Source organism: Giraffa tippelskirchi, chromosome 11, assembly GCF_054371585.1.
Source record: "Giraffa tippelskirchi isolate mGirTip1 chromosome 11, T2T-mGirTip1v1.2.pri, whole genome shotgun sequence".
NCBI classification, from domain to species: Eukaryota; Metazoa; Chordata; class Mammalia; order Artiodactyla; family Giraffidae; genus Giraffa; species Giraffa tippelskirchi.
This window is the reverse complement of record NC_137285.1, coordinates 145,092,137-145,114,086: the sequence shown is the minus strand read 5'-3', so window position 1 is coordinate 145,114,086 and position 21,950 is coordinate 145,092,137. Positions and strand designations below refer to the sequence as shown.

At 43.0% G+C, this 21,950-nt stretch overlaps 1 long non-coding RNA gene and 1 pseudogene across 2 annotated transcripts; one reads left to right on the top strand and one right to left on the bottom strand.

Annotated features, from left to right (window-relative positions):
• Positions 1-1,574: 1,574 nt before the first annotated feature.
• On the bottom strand, positions 1,575-4,164 carry LOC145525317 (uncharacterized). The gene is made up of 3 exons (XR_014068100.1): positions 3,745-4,164; positions 2,040-2,190; positions 1,575-1,858 (listed from the first exon to the last, which is right to left on the bottom strand). It is a non-coding gene; the product is annotated as an uncharacterized LOC145525317 (long non-coding RNA).
• A 198-nt stretch (positions 4,165-4,362) lies between these two features.
• LOC145525316 (immunoglobulin-binding protein 1-like) lies at positions 4,363-16,224 on the top strand (annotated as a pseudogene). The gene is made up of 2 exons (XR_014068099.1): positions 4,363-5,273; positions 13,940-16,224. The product of XR_014068099.1 is annotated as an immunoglobulin-binding protein 1-like (transcript).
• Positions 16,225-21,950: the final 5,726 nt, after the last annotated feature.

Genomic DNA, 21,950 nt, shown 5'->3' with positions numbered 1-21,950 from the left:
AAATGGAGTTCTCCACCTTACAGGGAAGATCTGACAGACACCTCCTAAGCCAAGTAGTCAAGGTTATCATCACCAGGAATGAAACATACTGACATCAGGGACCCCTGACATGGTACACTGAGAAGGACACAGCACTTCTGTGAAGGTTTCCTGCAGAAACTTCAAAACCCCGTCTAATCATGAGAAAACATCAGACAAGTCCAAACTGAGGACAGTCTATAAAATAACTCAACAGACCTCTTCAGAAGTGTCAAAGTCATGAAAGACAAGGAAAAAAAATGAGGAGCTGGCACAGGTTGGAAAAGCCCAAGGAGACGTGAAAATGAAATGCAACGTAGGACACTGGATAGGTTCTGAAGAAAGTTTGCAGTTCAGCTTTAAAAACAAAAATATATTGCAAGCAGCCTTGAAGGGGTAAAGATTGACAAAAGCTTCAACCAAGAGGTGAACAGAAGAGAGAAGACTAATCCTAGAATTTACTGACCCACTGGGGGTAAAAAAGCTTCATGAAAGGATTAAATTCTAAGCTCCATCTTTATTTTTTCAGACCTGAGCGTCGGTGACAGTCGCATTCTCTCCTTTACCCCCAGCTCTTCCCTCCCACCTGAGTCAGAGAATGAATCCAAGCCATTTCCACACAGTTTCACAGCAGCGTCATTTGCTCCTGACGTTTTCATCAGTTCTCAACATAAATATTAGATGGCATAATATGGTAAAGGGCTTTTTACACAAAATATGTCATTTAAGTGGAATCACCAAGTTAGGATGGAGCCTCTGGTTCGAGGTTTTCTAACCAGCAGCCCCTCCCCATTGATCCCCAGGAAGGAGAAGACCCCACACACCTGCCTTCAGTGAAGGCTGAGTTTTAAAGTTACACAGGACTCCAGGTAGGGCTTTCACTTTATATTTGGGGAAAACTGAGGTCCATGAAGGGAAAGCCCGACGGGGTGGCTCCATAGGACCACCGCAGGATGGCCCACTGGCGTCTCCAAGCTGCTCGTATTTACTGCAAACTCACTGTCCTGACCAAGAATGAGACCAGCTGACAAGCACTATATGGCAGCAGACGTGTGGGCCCCACCAGACCTCTGATTCAGACTCTTTTTGACACTACAGTCTAAGCGTCTCTAGCGGGAAAGTGTTCTGGAAGATACGGGTGCCACAGAGCTGATGTGAGAGCCACTGTCCTTCAGGCTGGACTGTATGTGAGTATGTGTGTGCAAGGCACATGCTTGCACACATTTTAAGATTTCTAGGCTATCTCTGAAGAACTGCACACTATCGTTTCCACGTTCCTTCATGATCCCCCAGCCTCTCCACCTCAGACAGTGTTTCTCTTGACTCTCCATTCTGTGTCCCTGACTCTCTCCTCTCATGTCCTAAGGTCCACTCCATATGGCAGTTGGTCCCCTCTCCTTTCCCAACCTTCCTATGTCGGTGTACCTGAGATGAGATGAGATGATAATGGCTTGGTGCCAAGAGAATCTATTCAATCATGCATTCTTTCATTCATGTATTGAAGACTATTTGGGGCCCTGGAGATACAGTAACACACAAGAAAGACAAAGATCTTTACTTTCGTTGTTTATGTATTATTAGGGTGGGGTTAGTCCATAAACAATCCATAGGGTCACAAAGAGTCGGACACGACTGAAGCGACTTGGCACGCAGTCAATAAACAAAGGAAGAAAGATACAAGAAGACAGCCGTAATGAGGAGTGCTGTGATGAAAGTGAGTTGGGATGGTGTGACAGGGAGTCATGGGGGCTACTGAAGTGTGGGTGGCAGAGGAAGGGCTTATTTGAGGAGATAGCATTTAAACTTAGATAGAAACCAAGAGATTCAGCTCTGCAAACATCTAGAAAAAAAGAAGTGAAAGTCTCTCAGTCATGTCTGACTCTTTGAGACCCCATGAACCATACAGTCCCTGGAATTCTCCAGGCCAGAATACTGGAGTGGGTAACCTTTCCCTTCTCCAGGGGATCTTCCCAACCCAGGGATCAAACCCAGGTCTTCCGCATTGCAGGTGGATTCTTTACCAGCTGAGCCACAAGGGTTCCAGGCGAGTAACTCGTGCAAAGGCCCTAAGGCAGGTCCAGACTTGGAAGACTGACATCGTGGTGGATCACAGTGAACAGAGAGGTGGAGGATAGTCACAGGCAAATCCAGGTCACGTGGAGTTACACAGAGCTTGTCAATGAGTGTGGGAAGACAAAGAGAGGTTCAAGGTAGAGGAATTATAGAATATAATATATTTTTTAAATTAATCATTTCTGACTGTCCTGGGTCTTCGTTGCTGCTGGCGGGCTTTCTCTAGATGTGGTGAGCAGGGGCTGCTCTGCTGTGGTGGGTGGGCTTCTCACTGCAGCGGCTCCTCTTGTTGTGGAGCACAGTCTCTAGGGTGCTCAGGCTCAGGAGCTGCGGCCCTCGGACTTAGTTGCCCCACAGCATGTGGAATCTTCCCAGACCAGGGATAGAACCCATGTCCCCTGCATTGGCAGGCAGATTCTTAACCGCTGGACCACCAGGAAAGTCCCCAATATATGTTTTAAACAAATATTTTGACTGTTATGTGGCAAACGGACTGGGAGGGTGCTGGAGGAAATGCGTCATGAGATTAGAAGAAGGGAGTCCAGATTAAGGAGGGTTGCAGGTAAGCAGGTAAAGGATGATATTGCTTGAGTTAGGAAGGTAGAGATGCAAAGAGCAGGTGGATTTTGGATATGTTTTGGGAGAAAAGCTGATGGAACTTGTTAATGGACAAGCTGTGGGGAATGAGAGAAAGAGGATTTCAAGATTACTCCTGGGATTTTGCTTTGAGCACACTGATGTGCAGTGTTACCACTGGTTAAAAGTAAAGAACCCTGGGAGGAGAAGAGGTTGGGAAATGGAAATGGCAAGTTTTGTTTTACACATGTTGAGTTTTTTATATTAATGAACTAACTTCCATGTCATACTTTATATGTATCACCAGACAAAGGACTTTGAGATCCCAGATGCTGCCTTCCTTTTCAATTCCTTGTTAAGCAGGAATAAAGAGAAAGATAACTGAATAAAATATTCAGTCTTTTGTAAAACACTTTTGTGTTCAGAGGTTTGGTAGTGGAGCCACATCCTTCCTGGGCAGGCGTAAGTAGCCAATCAATCACTGTGTCACACCAAGCAATTGTTCAGGGGGCAAACTAATTAAAAATTTAATCCCGTGATTTTCATCTCAATCTCTTTTTCCCATTAGCTTTGATCAATGCCCACAAATACAATTTAACAGAACTTTTCATTTAGATAAATGACTGAGTGGGGTTCCTAATTAATCTGTTTGTTATGAATCAATTGATAACTAAAATTATATGCTAATTACTAAAAATTGCACACTAATTTTTAAAGCACTTTATTAGCACAAAGGCTATATTCCTGTTATCAAAGGAAATGTCCTGTCTATGGTACATTCACCCATTGTTCAAAGCTATTTCTCTTGACCTTCTAAAGTCAAGTGGCAGCATGCTGTGTTTGTAAACAGTGGCCTTGAGAAATGTCTGCTCACCCTTACCCCACACTGTAATACAAATAATAGTGTAAGTTGTACCAGTGAAGAGATTCCATGAACTTCTAAGCTACTTAGGAGCTTCTGCTGCGCCCTGACAAAACTGCAAACAATCAGGCCAAGAACCATGTAAAACAACTAAACAAAACATCAGCGAGGATGTGATGAGTCTGAGAAGGAGTGAATTTTACAGCGAATTTTACCTTGTCCCAACGCCAAGGTCATTGGTAAGGAGGGTTATGGATCCTCACTAGATCTTCAAGGCAGGGAATGTTCATTTGGTGACCATTTTATCATCTATAACAAAATGTCTACTGCCTTCAAGTCCCATAGCACCTCTCGGGATGCCAAAATCTTCCAAGTAAAAGAGCTCTTCACTTAAAAAATAAAAGTGGGGAGTTCGGAGCCCTTGGCCCCTCTGTCCAGGGACCGCCTCACGAGGTAAGGCACTCGCCTGGCCGGTTCCTGGAGTGCTCCTGCTCCTGCTTTCTCGCGCCCGCCCTGGCTCTGAATTCAGCCTCGTCGCACCTGCTCTTCAGAGCCATGGCCCAGTCCAGGCCCGGGTCGGCGACGAGGAGTCACGCGAAAAGCAGCGCCTGGGGTTTGCTTTTTTATTTGCGTGTGTGTATCAGTAACAGATGTCTACTACTTGCAATAGGCAGCATGGCAAAATGAGGCCATGGAAACAGTTGCTAGGCTGAGTTAACAGCAGCCTATGAAGTTTTCAGACGCTTAGGTAACAATGGAGCTACTGGACCAATGCGGCGCCCCTTCCGGTTTCTTCATCTGTCGCCTAGCTCAGCTTTCCCAGGGTTGCCTTTGACCCCGGAAGTGAGGTTTTCCGGGTTCCTCCTTCCCTAAGATGGCAGCCGCCGAAGACGAGTTACTGCTACCGCGGCTCCCCGAGCTGTTCGAAACCAGCAAGCAGCTTTTGGACGGAGTGGAAATCGCAACTGAACCCACCGGCTCGCGAATAACCCAAGATAAGGTGTTCAAGGGACTGGATCTCCTGAAGAAGGCTGCTGAAATGTTGTCGCAGCTCTACTTGTTCAGCCAAAATGAAGATTTGGAGGAGATCGCGTCCACCTGAAGTACCTGATGGTGCCAGCATTTCAAGGAGTGTTCGCCATGAAACAAGTCAGTCCCAGCAAGCGTCTAGATCATTTGCAGTGGGCTCGAGAACACTTTTTAAACTACTTAACTCAGTGCCAGTACTATCATGTGGCAGAGTTTGAGCTGCCAAAAACCAAGATCAACTCAGCTGAAAATAACACTGCTAATTCCTCCATGGCCTATCCTAGCATCGTTGCTATGGCATCTCAGAGACAGGCTAAAATAGAGAGATACAAGCAGAAGAAGGAGGTGGAGCATAGGTTGTCTGCACTGAAATCTGCTGTGAAAAGTGGTCAAGCAGATGATGAGCATGTTCGTGAATATTAACTCCTTCACCTTCGAAGGTGGATTGGTATCAGCTTAGAAGAGATTGAGAGCACTGACCAGGAGATAAAGATCTTGAGAGGAAAAGACTTCACAAAAGAAGCATCAACTTCTCAGTCATCTCGTCAGGACAGGCCTCCAATGAAACCATTTGTTCTCACTCGGAACATGGCCCAAGCCAAAGTATTTGGAGCCGGTTATCCAAGTCTGGCATCTATGACAGTGAATGACTGGTATGAACAGCATCAGAAATTTGTAGCATTACCAGATCAGGGAATAGCCAAGACAACGTCAGGTAAGGGAAGATCATCATAACCACAAGATCAACTAGTAATGGACATCTGTGTAAGCAGAAAGAGTTGACCATCTGAAAGACCTGAAAATGGGAGAATTGCAAAACAGCAAACATATTCACTAAAAAGTGTGGCATTCTAACAGGTGTGAGGTGCTGTTTCATTGCATTTGAGGTGGTTTTGATTTGCATTTCCCTCATGATTAGTGATGTTGAGCATCACTGATCTTTTCATGTGCCTGTTGGTCATCTGTATGTCTTCTTTGGAAAATGTCTATTTAGGTCTTCTGCCCATTTCGTAATCAGATTGTTTTTATTGAGTTGTCTGAGTTCTTAATATATTTTGGATATTAACCCCTTATCAGACATACCATTTGCCAATATCTTCTCACATTCAGTCGTTTTTTGTTTTGCTGATGGTTCCCTTTGCTGTGCAAAAGCTTTTTAGTTTCATATGGTTCCATTTGTTTATTTTTGCTTTTGTTGTCCTTGCCTGAGGAGACTGATCAAAAAAGAAAATATTGCTAAGACTGACTTCAAAGAACATACCACCTGTGTTTTCTTCTGGATGTTTTATGGTTTTAAGTCTTACATTTGAGTCTTTGATTCATTTTGACTTTATTTTTGTAAATGATGTGAAAAAATGGTCTAGTTTTATTCTTTTACATATAGTTATCATGTTTTTCCAGCACCGCTTAGCCATAGAAAAGAATGAAATCTTGCAATTTGTGACCATATGGATGGATCTGGAGGGTATTATGCTAAGTGAAATAAGTCACAAAAAGATGAATACTGTATGTTTTCACTTATATGTGGAATCTAAAATATAAAAAAAAATGAGTCCCCCAAACAGAAACACTGTCCCAGAAACAGACTCATAGATACAGAGAACAAACTAGTGGTTGCCAGAAGGGAGAAAAATGGGAGGATGGGTGCAATAGGTGAAGGGGATTAAAAGATACAATTTACCAGTTATAAAATAAATAAGTCACAAGGATGTAACTTATGGTACAAAGAATGCAGTCAATAATATAATACCTTTGTATGATGCATAACCTGTACAAATATAGAATCACTGTGTTGTACATCTGAAACAAATATTGTAAGTCACCTATACTTCAATTTAAAAATTTCAGTGAAAAAATAAATAAATAAAAAAAATAGAAGTGGCTCTAAAAGTGAAAGTGAAGTCGCTCAGTCATGTCTGACTCTTTGTGATCTCATGGACTGTAGCCTACCCGGCTCCTCCATCCATTGGATTTTCCAGGTGAGAATACTGGAGTGGGTTGCCATTTCCTTCTCCAGGGGATCTTCCCCACCCAGGGATCAAACCCAGGTCTCCTGCATTGCAGGCAGATGCTTTCCCATATGAACCACCAGGGAGGCTCTAGTCTCCTGTAATCTTTTCAATCCTCTTTACAGTGATTTCTCCCCTTGGGTTTTCACTGCCATTTCAACAAAGGGTGAGAAGGGTGAAGAATGGTGCCTGCCATTAATGAAAACCCATACAGACCCCTCCTCTTGCTGTGTGAGTGGTGGCTGCGCCCATTTCATGAATGACTCTTAAAGGAGAAGAAAATGATTTTCAGGCTGCCGAATCTAGTGTACACACACATTTTGTGGAGATAAGACCCGGCTACTAGGCATCATTGTTTCTGCCCACATATAGCATCTGCCAGTTCTGACAGCCTGATAATCTCTTTGGGGTCAGTTTTCAACTTAAACTGACTTAACCTGACTCCCTCCTCCACTTCTCCTCCCTCCTTTCAGCCCCTCCTCTCATCGGTAGCTGCTAGTAGCTCAGTCAGGCAGGGCTGGAGCTGAAGAGAAAAGGAGAGGAAGCCTCTGAGGTTGTTAGCTTCCAGGGGGCTTCAAAGGGTCTTCCAGGCAACAGGAGAGGAAGTGGTCCAGGCTCAGTACCAGAAAAAGAGGTTGGGTGGAGGGCCGGGTCACTGCCTTGTGTGTGGTGGACGGGACCACACAGCCTGAGGTGCTGAGTTCCGGCTGCCCTGAAGAGGTGGGTAGTGCTCCCTCTCATTCTCATCCCGTCATTCTAACAAGTATAGAGAAAGCAAGGGAATTCAAGAAAAACATCTACTTCTGCTTCATTGACTATGCTAAAGCCTTTGACTGTGTGGATCACAACAAACTGTGGAAAATTCTTAAAGAGATGGGAATACCAGACCACCTTACCTGTCTCCTGATAAACCTGTATGCAGGTCAAGAAGCAACAGTTAGAACCGGACATGGAACAACAGACTGACTCAAAATTGGGAAAGGAGTACGTCAAGGCTGGGTATTGTCACCCTGCTTATTTAACCTACATGAAGAGTACATCATGTGAAATGCCGAGCCGGATGAATCACAAGCTGGAATCAAGAGTGCAGGGAGAAATATCAGCAACCTCAGATATGCAGATGACACCACTCTAATGGCAGAAATGGAAGAGGAACTAAAAAGCCTCTTGATGAGGGTGAAAGAGGAGAGTGAAGAAGTTGTCTTAAAACTCAACATTCAAAAACCCAAGATCATGGCATCTGGTCCTGTCACTTCATTACAAATAGAAAGGGGAAAAGTAGAAACAGTGACAAACTTTATTTTCTTGGGCTCCAAAATCACTGCTGACTGTGACTGCAGCCATGAAATTAAAAGATACTTGTTCCTTGGAAGGAAAGCTGTGACAAACCTAGACAGCCTATTAAAAAGCAGAGACATCACTTTGCCAACAAAGGTCTGTCTAGTCAAAGCTATGGTTTTTCCAGTAGTCATGTATGGTGTGAGAGTTGGACCATAAAGAAGGCTGAGCACTGAAGAACTGATGGTTTTGAACTGTGGTGCTGGAGAAGACTCTTGAGAGTCCCTTGGACAGCAAGGAGATCCAAACAGTCAATCCTAAAGGAAATCAACCCTGAATATTTATTGGAAGGACTGATGCTGAAGCTGAGACTCCAATACTTTGGCCACCTGATGCAAAGAGCCGACTCATTGGAAAAGACCCGGATGCTGGGCAAGATTGAAGGCGGGAGGAGAAGAGGGCAGCAGAGGATGAGATGGTTAGATAGCATCACCTACTAAATGGACAAAAGTCTGAGCAAACTCCAGGAGATAGTGAAGGACAGGGAAGCCTGGAGCGCTGCAGTCCACAAAGAATTGGATACGATTTAGCGACTAAACACAAACAACACTGGGTACAGGGCAGTGTGCTGTGCGCCAGAACCCGGTAAGCAGGACCCACAGGGCCGCTTTCCCTCCTTGCAGTCAAACCTCCTAAGACAGACCCAGAAGCACTAATCCACTCAACAGAATTTGGAGCACAAGGTCAAGGTCTACGCAGGCCCAGCTGGGCTAGGGGCATCTTTAGAAGCTCCTTGGAGTTTGATGTCTTGGGCTAGCACCACGGAGTGGTGAATAGAGGCAGGTTTGAAGAATCAGTTGGAATGGGTGCAAGGGTGGTTTGAGTGTGTGTGGCTGATAGCTAGCTGAATATTGGAGTTCCACATACTGGAAGAGAACACAAGAGGGGAAACAGATATGCGGGGATAGTTTGGTTTTGGACTCTTGAGCCTGTGGGACCCTCTAGAGCAGAACATCAACAGCCATGGGATGTGTCTGTTTGAGTCCCTGTGACAAGAGACTTGAGATGGAACTCTTCATCTTGGTTTGGGGAGAAGGATGGAGCAGGTGCATGGAAGAGATTGCTTGACGGTGAGAATACTATTTGAGAAAGAGTCCCACCACTGCTCCCAAGGGCTTCTCTACTTAAAGGAGAAGAGGAGAAAGATCAGGTAGCCTTAGGAGAAAACCCAGGAGTATACATTGCAGAAGGCAAGAGAAGAGCACTTCAAAGAAGTGTGGTAGACTGGGTCAATTTTCTTGAGAAATTTAGTGAGATGAAGGTGGAGACACTATGACTAGGTATGGCCTTTAGCTAGAGCAAGTAGATTGGAATAGTGGGAGGAGGCCAATTTGGAGTGAGTAAGTCAGGGTGGTTGTGAGAAAATGGAGACAACACAGACAGGCCTTCCAAGAAGCTCAGTTCAGTTCGGTTGCTCAGTCGTGTCCGACTTTTTGCGACCCCATGGACCACAGCAGCCAGGCCTCCCTGTCCATCACCAACTCCCGGAGCTTACTCAAACTCATGTCCATCGAGTCGGTGATGCCATCCAATCATCTCATTGTCTGTTGTCCCTTCTCCTCCCACCCTCAATCTTTCCCAACACCAAGATCTTTTCCAGTGAGTCAGTTCTTCCCATCAGGTGGCCAAATCCAAGAATTTGCCTGTAAAGAAATGAGAAAGGTCCTAGAAGGAGGACGTTAATTTTTCTTTTCTTTCTCTCTAAGATTGGAGAGACATGAGCTTGTTTATATGTTGCTGATGATAAAATAAAATTCATATTTTAAGGTAAGACAAGACAAATTTCAATGAATTGTTTTCTGCCCACTTTGGCCATCTTTCTCCCTGCTGGTGTGCATTGTGCAGTTGCGTTATGCATTAATCAGATCTCCTGATGGCAGAAATAGCTGCTCAACCATAAAGATCAATTTTTCTTCTTCTAGGGTGAAGTATGTAACTCCTTAGAAGATAATGTTACTTACTTACGACCATGTTAATGTCACTAGGTATGGAACTTGTACTCTGCCTATTTTACATTATCGTTTCATGCACTACCAGATACATGACTGAGTCTCTGCTAAAAAATAATAATGACTAGGCAACTTGAAACAAGTGACCAAATGTATAATCCTATAAGACCAATGATTATAATGTGTAACTCTAGATATGAGAAGAAGCAATAAGAGGGAACCATTTCCTGGACGGTGACAGACTAGTAAGACAGGGGATCTGGAGGCTTTTGGTTACTGTTAAGAGGATCCAGTCCAATAATAGCACATAGAGTGACTTATCAATGAAATCCTTGCCTGACCTGGGAATGGAAATTCCTAGAGCTGAGAGACAAATTGGTCATGAAAACCTTGATCAAAATTAAGACCAAAAGGGAGGGAGGTTGTAAAATTAAGAGTGTTGCCCACCATCAAGTTCTGCAAGAATCAAGTGATTAGCTACTGCAGTTGCTGACCTATAAAACACGGTGAAAGGAATTCAGGGCTAAGATCAGGAGGAGACATTTTGTGCTCTGGGAAAACTGGCAGAATTGGCCTGCAGATGGTTAGATATTTTCATGAGAAAATTGTGTGAACACAGATTCTTGCATGTTCCCATACTTAGAAAAGTGCTAAATCCATTAATGGTGGTATCTATTCCTTGCAAATAGCAGTAACCTTCTACCAAGATGTATGCTTGATTGCATATACTCCTTCACCAAGATCACGTATATACTGGTCTCCCCACTTGCCTCTTTGGAAGGGTCCTCAGAGCTTTCTGAAAGGCTATCTCCTGGGCTATACTCCTCAGCATGGCCCAAATAAATGTTTATATTTCTTTCTTAGATTGAGTATCAATTAATTTTTGTTTATTCATTTTTTTGCTGACAATGAGGAGGAGCCAAGGACTTTTGATGTTGATCAACCCAAGGACAAATTGACCCATCCCTAACAGTAGTTCATGAGAAAGATCCTTAGTAAGGCAGGATGAGAGGAGAAGCAGGTATTTAGGAAACAAGTGGAAGGATGGATCTCAAGTAGTAACCCTGGGACAGGAAGATGGAAGAGGGCAGGCATGTAGAGTGTAGGATCTGTGCCATTGAGCAGGCTTTGCATTTCATAAATTCAGAGGGTATTATTGACTGCAAGGTCATCCTGATTTTGAATGGTAACTATGACTATTAAGGAAGGAGTGCTTCTTTCTAACTCACACCCAGTGGCCATAGCAGCCATGGGTAGGGGCGTTCGGTCCTGAAAGTTAGAGATGCTTCTGCTCTCGTGATGTGTTTTTCACCTAGGCTAAAGAGTTGAGATCATTGAAGGAAGAGAATAGTGTCTCTGAGAAGTTTGGGGACAGTGGAGAAGGTGTGTGTAATTGTTGAAGTCGGAAGGCCGAGAGGAATAAGCGGATTTTAGCCATGCAGATCCCAGACTGAACAGTAAAATAAAATAAATTCAAGCAATAAATGGGCAATAGACATGAAGAAGCATTTCACCGAAGAGAACATATAGACAGATGGTACATGAAAAAAAAAACCCAACATCATTAACCATTAGGGACATGCAAATTAAAACCACAATGAGATTTACCACAATCGAGATTTTTAATTATGATGAAAATCTGAGTCTAATAAGTTTAGCACTATTTATCAGCAGAAAAAATATTTGAAAATACAAGAATTTTTGGATTCTATAGTTCTTGGCTGGTTCAGGTTTGGATTTCTTATCTGAGACTCTGAGTTAGGTTGGAAGCTTTCAAGAGGCATTTTATAGGATCCCTGAACCATTCATTTCACTATCTGCCTAAATTTTTACAATAATTCCAAGAGTCCTCTAATTATAGTTGCCGAAGGCAAGAGAACACTGACTTTCTTTAATCAGTGTTACATTTATGAATAAATTAACGAAATGTTGGGGTGAGTTGAGTTCTCCATGAGAACTGAGGTTCACCACGATTAGGTAAGTTGTCCAAGGTGAGGGATAAAGGCAGAATTGAACCCCCATCAAAGTTGGAGCTTCATAAAGTGACCCTGGGTCCTCTAACAAGCAGAGCAATTTCCCTCTGGGCTCAGGTTGTGCTTCCTGGTGCTGCCACGAGCCGCCCGCTTCTGGGTTACTTGCTCTTCTGGACCTCTTTGGTTTGCCTGGCTTTCTCAGGTCAAGTCAGGCCTCTCCTTGCTATATCCAGCTTCCTATCAGAGTCGAAGCCCAGACCCTGCAGCCTGTCTTGCTTTTGACTTGGTTCTCCCTGCCCTAACCAATCTCCCTTCTTCCTATCCTGATAGTGTTGCAGAGAGAGGGACTCCTTCCAGGGCTTGAGAGTGGGCTCTTGTCTAAGAAATGAACTGTCCAAGGAGACACACAAGCTGACTACGCAAGAGGCTTTATTGAGAAGGAGTGCCCAGGCAGACGGAGAAGGCAATGGCACCCCACTCCAGTACTCTTGCCTGGAAAATCCCATGGACGGAGGAGCCTGGTGGGCTGCAGTCCATGGGGTCGCTAAGAGTCGAACATGACTGAGCGACTTCAATTTCACTTTTCAGTGATGGGCTGCTGTCTGTGGGGTCACACAGAGTTGAACACGACTGAAGCAACTTAGCAGCAGCAGCAGCAGCCCAGGCAGAGAGCAGTGTGTGTGTATGTGTTAGGTCACCTCAGTCGTGTCTGACTCTTTGTGACCCTATGGACTGTAGCTTGGCAGGCTCCTCTGTCCATGGAATCCTCCAGGTCAGAATACTAAAATGGATTGCCATGTCCTCCTCCAGGGGATCTTCCTGACCCAGGGATTGAACACGCCTTTCTTACATCTCCTGCATTGGCAGGCAGGTTCTTTACCACTAGCACCACCTGGGAAGCCCACGGAGAGCAGTAGGGTAAGGGAACCCAGGAGAACTGCTCATCCATGTGGCTCAAGGTCTCGAGTTTTATGTTGTTGGTGCTGTTCAGTCGCTTAGTTGTGTCCGACTCTTTGCTACCCCATGAACTGTAGCACGCCAGACTTTCCTGTCTTTCACCATTTCCTGGAGCTTGCTTGAACTCATGTCCATTGAGTCGGTGATGCCATCCAACCACCTCATTCTCTGTCATCCCCTTCTCCTCCTGCCTTCAGTCTTTTCCAGCATCGGGGTCTTTTCCAATGAGTCGGCTCTTCGCATCAGGTGGCCAAAGTATTGGAGCTTCAGCTTCAGCATCAGTCCTTCCAATGAATATTCAGAACTGATTTCCTTTAGGATTGACTGGTTGGATCTCCTTGCAGTCCAAGGAACTCTCAAGAGTCTTCTCCAACACTACAGTTCAAAGGCATCAATTCTTCCATGCTCAGCCTTTTTCATGGTCCAACTGTCACATCCATACATGACTGTGGGTTTTAGGTAGTGGAATTAGCTTCCAGATTGTCTTTGGCCAATCACTGACTCAGGGTCCTTCATGGTGGTGCATGCATGGCTTAGCCAAGATGGATGCCAGCATGAAGGATTCTGGGAGGTGATCAGACACATGGTGTCTCCTTTGACCTTTCCCAAACTCTTCCGGTTGGTGGTGGGTTATTAGTTTCATGTTCCTTACCAGGAGATTCTGTCATAAAATAATTCACACAGTGGTTGCTGTGGTGCCTGGCAGTGGTGGGTGGTTTCAGTCAGTGTGGTTTCCCTAACAATAGGGGTTCTTAACCTCTGTCATGCCAGGACCCCTTCGGCTGTCTGGTGAAGCCCACTGGCACCTCAGGATCATACTTTTAGATGCTTTTGATACCTAAGATGATAATTATCCTGAAACACTGTTATCAAAATCTGATTTTCAATTATGATAGAGTAATATGTATGCTTCTTTGTTATCTTAAATAACAAGTTCTGGCAGTGGGTTTTCTAGCTAGTTTTGAAGTGCAGCTGAGCAGAGACTTAATTTCAACCTATCTGCAACCAATGTAATACGATATGAAAATATCTGTGATTTCTAGGCAGGACAACAAAGATTGGTAATGTTACTACACTTTGTGGTCTACTTTGCAAACTAAAGTGCCAAATTTCAATCAGAAATTAGTGACCATTAACGTATTTTTCCCCATCTAGGTTCACAGACTCCTTGAATCCCTTCCACAACCACATTAGGGGTCTGTGGCCCCCAAGATAAGAAGCCCTGGGAACAGAACCATGGAGCAGAGAAGAGCTTGGAAGCAGCAGGTTTTTCAGGCAGGCAGCAGCTGATCCCAGAGCCCCAGCTTTAAGTTCACGATGATCATCTCTCCATTTCCCTGATCAAGAGCTTGAATGGGGCCTCACGCACTGCTTAACATTCCGAGGAACTTCAAAAACAGCTGCCTGGCAAGAATAACTCTTAACTCTTAGATGTGGGGCAGACTATGATATCAAAGGCCTAAGCAAAGCTTTGCAAATTTCCAATTTTCAGTGGCCGGATCTAATTCCATGGGGCGTTTATTACAGACATATTTTTTTCCCAAAGAGAATTATTTTATGGCTTAATGGGAAAGTAACAACCCAGGCCACTCCCCGCTGCCTCCACCAAAGCCCCTGGCAGGGCCCCTCTGGTTCCTGGCCTCAAAGAATGTCCTGCAGTTTGCCGGGAGCCCACAAGATCTGCTTTAAAAAGATCAGGTCCTGTGTTTTGTCATCTATGAAACGCTTAGCCTCCCTGCGGCTCAATTAACTGCTGACAATTCCTTCCAGCGCGCCAGAGCTCAAGGCTCTCTTCTCCCTGCCTCATTATTTTATATAGTTTGAAAAGCTGTTTTTTTAAGTTAAAGATCAATTTTACAGCTTTTTTTTTTTTTGGTGGGAATGAAGAAAGCATACTTGCTCTTGGTAGGAAAATTGGAAAACACGGATAAGAAAAAAAAAATCCTCCAGCTTGGTTATATCCATTTATAGCTCATCCGCAGTGTGTTAGAATATTAGTTCCACATTTTTGTCAGCATTTGGTGTCTTCTGTCATTTTCATTTTAACCATTGTGTTGACATTTGCATTTCATGAGTTTTTTGGTCTTTTGGCATCCTCTTCTTAAAATACCTATTCAAATCTCTCACACATTTTTCTCTTGTGTTATAGTCCTTTCTTTTACTGATTTGCAGGAATTTGTTACAAATCCTGGATGTATAACAATACAGTAATATTTCATTGTCAGGTATATGAATTGCAAATATCTTCCAAATGTACGGTTTGCCTTTTCACTCTCTTAACAGTGTCTTCTGATGAGCAAAACTCTTAATTGAAACAAAATCCAAAATTTTTTTCTGTATGATTGTTGCTGCTGTTAAAAATTTTTAAGGAGGAATTTGGGCAGCCTCACTGAAATTAAGGTGTGTTGATGCAGTGTTTAGTGCTTCCCTGGTGGGTCAAACAGTAAAGAATCTGCCTGCAGTGCAGTAGATCTGGGTTTGATCCTTGGATTGGGAAGATCCCCTGGAGAAGGGGATGGCTACCCACCCCAGTACTCTTGCCTGGAGAATCCCATGGACAGAGGAGCCTGGGAGGTACAGTCCATAGGGTGGCAAAGAGTCAGACTCGACTGAAACTTCTTAGCACGCACACACACAAACCTGATGAGAGGGGTAATAGTCTTATCACCTGTGGTGGTAAATTTTACATGTGAGCTTAAGCTAGACTCTAATGCCCAGCTGCTTGGTCCAACACTAGTCTAGATGTTGCTGTGAAGGTAATTTTTTAAATATGATTACTTCTCAAGTCAGGAGACTGATTAAAGCTGATTCCCCTCTGTAATGTGGGTGGTCTTCATGTAATCAGATGAAGGCCTTAAGAAAATAAATTGATGTCCCCCAAAGAGGAAAGAATTCTGCCTCTGGATTGCCCTTTGACTTAAGACAGAAACATCAGCTCCTTCAAACTTCCAACCTGCCAGCCAGTCCTGCAAATGTTGCATTTTTCAGCCCCCGCAGTCACATGAGCAAATCCCTTAAAATAAAACCTCTCTTTCTCCATATATACACACTCATGCACACATACGTGCATGCATATTGCACGTGTGTATGTGTGCACATATATGTACATATTTGTACACACACACACATATACATTTAGGATATAAGTCCTATTGGTTCTGCTTCTCTGGAGAACACTTACATACACCCCCACCTCTTCTAATTCCCCTCATTGCGGAAACAGAAGCAGCCTGGCTCCAGGTCCCACTCTCTTAACCCCTCTGCCTCTTCCAGTCACTAGGAAAACTGCTAAATTTCTATAGATCCCAATATTTCCCATTGGCAACATAAGATGAATGATAGTACCTATCCTGTAGGTTGTTATGAAGCTTATTCAAGACAATGTAAAGCAAATGACTGGAGTGTGGTTATGTGTTCAATAAAAATTACTGTTATTTGTTGATGTCTTGCATGTTCAAATACTCTGAGCTCAAATACTCAATTACTGATTGCACTGTAGACATCAAATAATTAAAAGGAGGTTTAGAAACATATATTGTTTTAAACTTACTGATGATCTTTGTTACAGGCACTTTAAGAATAAGTTTTTGCTATGCTCATGTCAGTAAGAGTCCCCATCTGTGCCTACCTCATGCACTCCACTGTCTATTGAAATTCTCAGGTTAATCTTACTGTTGAGACCACAGAGTCTGAGAAACAGAGGCTCTGAGTGACTGAGAAACTCACCCTGCTTCTGAGTGACAATCCCTCCAGGAAATCATTTCCCTCTCCCTTCATGTCATCAAAATATCAGGTTATCTGTTTTCTTTAATAATCCTTTACAAAGCAGCACATAAGTGAATTGAAATTAACACCAAGTCCTTGTGGGGACATTGAAAACGTAACCATTCCCACCTTCTCCTTCATTTTTATCTGCTACTGGGTGCACACATTTGTCATTCAGCTTTGAAATTGTTGTATGATCTTATAATTCTTTTCTTGGCAATTTTGTGCAGGTAATCCTAAAGAGGATTTTTTATTTTATTGTGTATGATTGAAATTGAATGTAGCTTGTAAAAAAAATGGTTAATAACTGAGTGAGCCTTGTGTTCTTTGGAAATATTTGTTATTAAATGAAAAGAGGCTTCAGAATGTCAATACACTTCATTTTATTTGTTTTCCTCTCCTCTTCATCCTTGTATTCTTCCCATACATTTCAAATTGCTGTAATCCACAGATTAATTTTAAGGTATTTTTTGAGCTATGTTCATAGATGTCAGGTTTTACAGAAAGATTATTTTTGAATGTCTTAATACATTTTTCTCCTTAATTCTCCTCTCTTTGATATCAGAGTTTGTATAAATCCACTTTAATATGACTTTCATTTGTGAGGCTTAACATGGAAACTATTATAAGGCTGAACCAAACCTCTTTCTGTTTCTCAGTGATTATCGTCTTCTGTCAAAACGAACCAAACCCTCCAGTTGGAGAATTTGTAAAAAAAAAAAAAAGAAAGAAAGAAAGAAAGAAAAAGAAAAGAGTCTAAAAACGAGAAATCAAAGCTTTGGGGGTGAGCTCAGATTGTATCTAAGTGCTCCTTTCTTTGCACCCACACTTCTGTGAAGTGCTTTCTGTAGGCTGGTTGTGTTGGCTATTGGAGGGAGAGTATATTTTTGAGTGGAAATTCTATGATGTTTATTCCAAGGCTGGATACTGCAGTCGTTCTTAACTGCATGGTCTTTAACCTCTGAGTTCGGTACTCTTATGTGCATCATTTTTGCCCAGCATAGTTACATGAGGCTGTTTTAAATAATATAGACCCAAATGTATGTTGGAACAGATATGTTCATAACTGAACCACTAAGACCTGTATTTCAATGAAAGTGCTGTGTGATGACCATGGCTATCACTCCCCTGTGACACTGTTCCTCTTCCTTTTCATGACTTCTTCCCTTTCTCTCATTATTATATCTTTGCTCTATCTCTGGGAGCTGACAGAATATAGCAGGAGAACTACAGAGAGAGAGTTTGGGAGAGTCTGAATTGATTATGCTCAAATTACAATCCATGCATATTTATTAAGCTCCTGCTATGTGCATAGCTTTGTTCTAGATCTTGTGTTATAAAGATCAGTATGGTCCCCTTAAATATCCCTCCCTGAGGTATAATTTACGACTACTTTTCTTGGGGTTAATTAAGCAATGTACATCAAAGCCTTAAAAACATGCATATCCTTTGATCAGGAAACTCTGTCTTTAGAAACGTAACTTAGGTAAGTGAATGAGAATGTGGGTTACTACTTAGTTAAAAGGATGTTCATCATGGTGTTTAGAATAATGAAAATCGGGAAAAAGCCTAAAAATTCAATAGTCAGGGGCTGATAATTAAGGCAATTATATGCATTGTTCAAAGAAAACACACACAGAGACCAGACTTGAAAATTCCCTGAGCAGACAAAACCAGTTCAGTCACACAAGCAAAGCTTAATTTAGCTTATTTTGCAAGACAAACGAGGTGAACTTGCCCTGGGTCACTTCTTGCTTATTCCTCTAAAAATCATAATTGAAACTTAAATTGTTCCCCCAAATTGAAATGAGCTAACTGCTAACCAGTTCCCCTTCATTTAAGAAAACTTTAACTTTTGACCAATCACTGTGAAGAATAAACAGTCACTGCCTCCACACTGTATAAACTGCTTTATAACAACACACCTCTGAATCTCATTCCATGTTTTGATTCGAGTACTCCAAGTTTGCCAACTGTCTGTTTTGTGTGTGTACAATAAACTTGTAATAATTGCTACTTTGGTGATTCATTGGTTTTGCTTCTATTTTGTTTAAACTTTTGACAACTCATACGATGGAATATTACCTAGCCATTAAAAACAGGACTATAGATTGCTGATGTGAATGGACATTGATTATATACTGCTACATGAAGAAAGGAAAAGTTACACTGAGGATGCAGTGTGTGATTCCATTTTTATAAACGAACATATGAATATATTGCACTCATAGGAAAAAGACCAAATGGACACTGAGCCAATGTGAAGAGTGGTTATTGTTGGTTGATAGGATCATAGGTGCATTTTTATTTTCTTGCTTCTACTTTGCTTCCCAGCATTTTCTCACTTTTCTCCAGAGATGAGGTGTTGCTTTTGAAGTTAGAAAATCCTATAAAAGTTATTTTTATTTATGTTGTTCCTTTGTTTGTATGCATCAGGTCTTGGTTGCATCATGTGGGATCTTTTGTTGTAGAGCACAGCCTCTAGTTGGGGCTCAGTCTCAGGAGTGCACAGGTTTAGTTGCTCTGCAGAATGCGGGATCTTCATTGGATCAGACGTATATCCCCTGCATTGGAAGGAGGCTTCTTAACCACTGGACCACTAGGGAAGTCCTTAGAAATTATTTTTAATGCAAAATAAAGTAGAGTCTGGACTCTGGTGGCCACTTAGGTGTCCTGTCTGTGCTTTGCAGTCACCTCTGTCCTCCTCCATCTGACCCTTCCTGCCCTGCCCACGGCTTTATTTCTTGGCTTCAGAAAGCCACACTGTCCTTCTTGCTCAGGGCAAATTATAGAACAGCCAGCTCAGTCCTGTCTCAGGCACAAACCTGAGTTTGCTTTTCCTCCTGTGATGAGAAGTCTAGCAGCTTGGCATGGCCTCTTGGACTAGGTCTTAGGAAACTTCTGCTAGGCAAAATTCAAGATAAAATGAAACCCCTGAATCTGTGGACAGGCCTCCAGGTTCACAGACAATGCCAACTCTGGAATATGGAATCTTGGCTTTCTGTCATCTACAGGGAAACATGACTTTGGGCCTGGCCACAAGTCTTGTTCTGGTCGATGCACATGACTTGACACTAGTGGATGTGACATGTTCACACCCTTGCCCTGGGCTTTTGCCCTGGGCCTGTCTTCTTATGCTCCACTGACTGCTACAAGATGGCATGCCCCAAAGAGCCACTTCCCTTTCCCTTGAGCACCAGGATGAGACACGGAGAGCAGACCACCCACACCAAGTGGCCACTGGCCAAAGAAGATGAAAGAGAGATGGAGCAGATCTGAACCCAACCTGCAAACTGGACAAACGGGAGCCTGGGGCCAGGGGTCCAGCCCAGCCCAGCCAAGCTGCAGCTGACTTGCTGACCACGTGTATGAGAATAAAGGACTTTAGTTTTAAGCCACTGAGTTTGGGGGTGGTTGTTATGCAGCACTGTTGTATTAATAGCTGACTTGTATAGTTTCCTCTTTTCTTCTCCTTTTCTTCCAAAAATATGAGTGTGTGCCAAGACTGGGCTAGGCGACAGAGACACTATAACCATGTATAGACCATGTGATATGCACCACAACCCTGTTTAATAGATCTGGCTGCTATCATCTGTGTTCTACAGATGAGCAAACACTACACAAAGAGGCTGAGTCACCAGTGTGAGGCCAGAGAGCCAGCAAGTGGCAAGCTGGAGTAGAAACCCAGGCCACAGGCCTCGGGAATCCCTGCCTTAAGCCACTCTACTCCCAGCCTCCCATGGTCACTGTGAGTCAGCAAAACCCTCACGCACATGCGCGCACGCATGTGTGTGTGTGTGTGTGATTCCCAGTCTGTAGGTTGGCCGTGACTGTGGCAGGAATAACATGTATAAAGTAGGTTGTCAAGGAGCAGCTCCCCCCCTGCTCTCTGTCTCCCCTCCCCTCCCCCCACCTCAGCTCTCAGAGGAGACTCACCTTTATTATTAAAATGATTACACACAGGGTTAGGGGCTGGCAAAATACTCGCTGGCCAAATCCACCAAATCCACCTATTTTTGTATGATCTTATTTTTGTATGAACAAGCTAAAAGTGCTTTTTACATTTTTAATGGTTCCAAACTATCAAAAAAAGAATATTTTGACACATGAAAATATATGAAATAGAAAATATTTTTTTCTTTTTTTAATAGGCTTTATTTTATTTTATTTTTACTAGTTTTAAGTTTACAGAAAATAAAGAGCAGAAAGTACAGAGTCTCCACATACGCACTACTGCTACCATTTCAGCATCTTCGATCATCTTGCATTAGTGGAGGACACTTGTTATAATGGATAAGCCAATGTTGGTACATTGTGAAAGTGAAAGTACTAAAGTCTATAGTTTACATTAGTGTTCACTCCTTGGGAAGATTCCCTGGAGAAGGAAATGGCAACCAGTATTCTTGCCTGGGAAATCCCATGGACAGAGGAGCCTGTGGGCTACAGTCCACGGGGTTGCAGAGTCAGACGTGACTGAACACAAACATGCAAGCATGCCGGGTGATATACGGTGTATGCATCTTGGCGAATATATAAAGACATGTATCCACCATTACAGTATCATACAGCATAGTCTCGCTGCCCTAAAAGTCATCTGCACATATGCATAGCCTTCACTTATCCATACTTCCTCCTTCTTTCCAATTTGTGGCATCTACTGGCCTTTGTACTGTCTGCATAGTTTTGCCTTTCCTGGAAAGTCAATCACTTGGAATTATGCAGTATGTAGCCTTTTCAGATTGGCCCCTTTCATTTGATAACACACGTTTGAGTGTCCTTTGTGTTTATTCATGGCCTGTTAGCTCGTCTCTTTTTATTGCTCAATGACACACCACTGTCTGGATGGACCACAACTTGTTTACCCATTCACCTACTGAAGGTCATCTTGGTCATTTTCAAGTTTTGGCAGATAAGAATAAGGTTGTTATAAACATTTGCATGCAGGTTTGTGTGGATGTAAATTTTCAACTCATTTGGATAAATACCAAGGAGTGTGAATGCTGGATTGTATGGTGTGTTTGGTTTTGCTAGAAACTGCCAGTCTTCCAAAGTATCTGTATCATTTTGCATTCCCACCAGCAATGTATGAGCGTTCCTGTGGCTCCACGTCTTTGTCAGCATTTGATGTTGTCAGTGTTTTGGATTTTAGCGTTTCTAGCCGGTGTGTAGTGGTACTCATTGTTGTTTTAATGTGCAGTTCCCTAATGACTTATGATGTTGAGCGTCCTTTCATATGCTTACCTGACATCTGTATGTCTTCTCTGGTGAGGTGTCTGTCCAGATCTGCTGCTCATCTTCTAATTGGGTTGTTTATTTTCTCATTGTTGCATTTTAAGAGTTCTTCGTATATTTTTCGTATCAGATGATTTTGCAAATATTTTCTTCTGGTCTGTGGCTTGTT